Below are 3,852 nucleotides of genomic sequence, written 5' to 3' on the forward strand. Positions count from 1 at the left end.
AAACTAGTCGAGAGTGCCATCTCATAACATTCATTACCAACATTTAAAAATAAATTTTCTTGGATCTTGTAGGGTTTACCAAATTTGTTAGCGCTGAAAATGTGAGCTCACAAATTATTTGTGGTGCAGTAGAAAGAATATTTGATTTAGAGCCAGAACATATGGATTTGAGTCCTAATTTTGCCAACTAGATGGGCTATGTAATATATTGGCGAAAGTATTAGCCATGGAGTTGGAGGAAATAACTTGATTTGAATCCCAGCTTTTCAGCAAGGAGAGGAGGGAAAAAGCATTTTTTGTTTATTTGTTTGTTTTTAGATTTTTAAAAAGTTATTTTTAGTTTTTTAATTTTATTTTTAATTTGTGAAATAAAACAAGCATTTCTAGAACATAGTATAATAGAAAAGATGATTGCATATGAAACTGCAAATCTATTATGTACAACTTGCTATTCCTTTTAAATATATAATAAACTTATCTTATAAATTTCTTTTTTTTTTCTCCCTGCTTAACCCTATAGACACAAATATGTATTCATATGTAAAATCTTTCTGTACATACTTCTTTTAATCAGTTCTTTCTCTGGATGTAGATAATGTCTTCGTCCATATGGCCTTTGTAGTTAATTTGAGTGTTTATAATAGTCAGAATGACTTATTTACTCAAAGCTGTTCTTAAAACAATATTGCTGTTACTATATACAGCATTCTCTTGGTTCCTCTCATTTCACTCTTCATTATTTTGTGCAAGTCTATCCATGTTTTTCTAAGATCATCAAGCTCATCATTTCTTACAGCACAGCAATATTCCATAACAATCATACACCACAAACATTTGTTAAAAGTCTGCTATGTGCCAGGCACTGTGCTAAGTACTTTACAAATTTTAACTCATTTGATCTTCACAACAGTTCTGTGAGGTGAGTGCTAATTTTATTATCATTTTATAGATATGGAAACTGAGAAAGACATTAAGTGACTTGCCCAGGGTTGCACTAGTAAGGGCCCTAGGCTAAATTTGAATTCAGGTCTTCCTGTCTCTAGGTCCAGTGCTCCATCCTCAGCCACTAAGCTTCTGGAGTCAGGAAGACCTTAGTTTCCACCCTGTCTTTGTGATCATGGGCAAGTCCCCATCTCTGTGAGCATCAGTTTTTCTCATCTGCAACAAAAGGATAATAAATCTTGCAGCACTTGGTTCACAAGGTTGTTGTGTGCTGCAAATGAGAAAATGTGGGCAAAGCACCTGGTGAACGTTAAAGTGCTATATAAATCTTACTTCTGCTTGCTTATTACCTGAGTGACCCTGGGCCAGTCACTGAGGCTTTTTAGGTCTCAGGTTCCTTATCGCTAAAATAAAGGAAAACAAAAACAGAAACAATTAATAAAATAAAACAAGGGGGTTGGACTAGATGATTTCTAAAGTAATTTTCAGCTTTAAATTCAATGAGCCTAAGTGGCCACCTGACCTTGGCTAAGCACCCCACCCCAGGTCTCATTTTCTTCATCCACGTAATGAACCCGCTTTATGTCTCAATTTCCTCCCAATTCCAGGATCCTAAGTTCCTATTTCTCCCACTTATTGTTTATGGGAAGGCTGCTTCTTATAACCTCTGTCTTTGGACCCCTTTGGGGCTCTAACTTCTAAGTGCATCCAGAAGAGTGCTACTGTTGCAAGATGTGCCACAGGGGGGCGCTGCAGCCCACACCTCTGCTCCTTGCCTCTCCAAACAGATCAGCAACTCTCTGGCACAAAGCTGGAGCTGCTGGCCATGCGCCAATGTAAGTTGCTCCTTGTGCCAAGATGGCTGTCATGCACTCTGATAAAACTGTGAAGTGAAGGCGATGGTGGTAATTAGGAAGAGGGCTAGGGAGGGAGGGAAGTTCACAGTCAGAGTCCAAGCCAGTCAGAGTCAAGTCTCTCAGGCAGAACCCCACTGACAGCCAAGGAAGAGCAGAGTTCTCCAGCCTGTAATCATGGCCACGTGGCTGCTCATCTCTGTAAGAGAAAGAGCACTGGACTGGGATTCAGGACACTGGGGTTCATGTAGTAGAGATGGTCTTGGATTAGGGGCAGAAGATTGATAAATCATGTATCCTGCTCCTTAACTCCCCCTTCTCCCAATTTTGCCATTAACTCTGTATTACTTTGCACACAGTTCTTCCTAGGCCTCAGTTTCCTTCTCTGTAAAATCAAGGTATTGGATGAGATGAGCTTTAAGATTTCTTCTAGTTCTGACATTTTGTGACTTGGCTCTGAGTTCTGGCTCTGCCACTGACCAACTGTGTGACCTTTGGCAACTTACTTCACTCTCTGGACCTCAGCATCCTCATCTTTAAAATGGGGATAATGGTATTCCACCTACCTCAGCCATTTTTTCCCTGAAGAAAGCACGCTATAAATGTGAGTTATCATTATTATTGTTCAGTTGCCAAGTCTTGCTAATTTTCTCTCCATAGTGTATCACTTGTGCCTGGCCCCTTCCTGCCATTCACACTGCCACCACCCTCAGTTCACCTTTATCTTCTCTTACCTGAATTATTGCAGCAACCTCCCAGTAGGACTCTCGGATTCCACTCTGTCACTTTTCTAATCTCCACACAGCTGCCAAAAGAATCTTTTTCATATACAAGTCTGACCCATACTGCCCTGTCCAAGAAATGGCTTTTTATTGCTTCTAGGATAAACCACAAACTCCTCAATCTGGCATTTAGAGTTCATCACAATTTGGCTCTCGGCTACCTTTCTAGGCTTCTTGCCTTATTGCTTGCCTTCTCATATACTTATTTTCTAGCCAAACTGATTTCCTTGATGTTTCCCAGACTTGGAATTCCATCTCCCCCAAGCCGTCCTGGGCCTTTACCCAGGCTGTCCCCCATGCCTAGAATGCACTCCCACCTCAGCTGCAGCTGAGGTCCTGGTTTCTTCCAAAGCTCAGCTGATATGCTATCTCCTCTGGGGATGCCTTTCCTAGTCTTTTTTTTGGGGGGGGGGTGCCTTTCCTGATGGTGTTTGTTATAACTGCTTCTTCCTTCTTTCTCCAATGACCAGTTGTATACTGATCCATTGCTAAACATTTATTTATTTAATTTTTGTTTTCATTTCACATTTATTTGCTTTCTAATGTTATATTTACTCCCGTGCCATAAGCTTTTGTTTCTTCAGTTTCTTCTGGGATATCTTTTTCTTTGAGCAATCTCCTCGTTTGGTTTAGGAACAATGTGTTCCTTTTCGGTAAGTACCATCTCAAAATGGCAAGGAAAACTCATGGATGGGTTGATTCGACCAGGAGCCCCGTAAGTGCGCCGTCACATTTTGGGAGCCTTGTTAACCTGGATGTGCTCAATGACAAGAGAATCCACATCCAAACCCTTCAGTTCTGCATTACTCTCTGCATTTTTAAGCATATGCAGCAAGAATTCAACACTCTTTTTGGGCCAATGACCCTATGTCCAACCCCACTGCTTAGCCTGGGCACACCTGCCAACTCCATCATTATATTGCCTGAAGGGAACACATTGTTTCTTCAATGTGACATCTTTCAAATACTTGGTAGCTTTTCAGATATGCATACCCTTGATAGCTTGGGCTGTTTCATGGGTGTTCTTGAAGTGGACCCAGAGATTTGAACCCCTTGGCTTGCATGATTTTGTGGGGTTCTCTGGATCAAGACAGTACCTCATCATTTTAAATGATTACCTAGGACAGGTCAAGGGAGGAGCCATCACCAAACATTTATTAAGCACCTTGTAGGTGAGGATGCAAATACAAGAGTTAGTTTCTGCCCAGAAGGACACTAATTGTTAGGGAGGGGTGTGTGTGTGTGTGTGTGTGTGTGTGTGTGTGTGTGTGTGT

General features: G+C 41.0%; 1 pseudogene; it reads right to left on the reverse strand.

The window, feature by feature from the left end:
• Positions 1–3,129: 3,129 nt before the first annotated feature.
• LOC114032762 lies at positions 3,130–3,683 on the reverse strand (annotated as a pseudogene).
• Positions 3,684–3,852: the final 169 nt, after the last annotated feature.

Source organism: Vombatus ursinus, unplaced genomic scaffold, assembly GCF_900497805.2.
Source record: "Vombatus ursinus unplaced genomic scaffold, bare-nosed wombat genome assembly UNPS02000580.1, whole genome shotgun sequence".
Lineage (NCBI taxonomy): Eukaryota > Metazoa > Chordata > Mammalia > Diprotodontia > Vombatidae > Vombatus > Vombatus ursinus.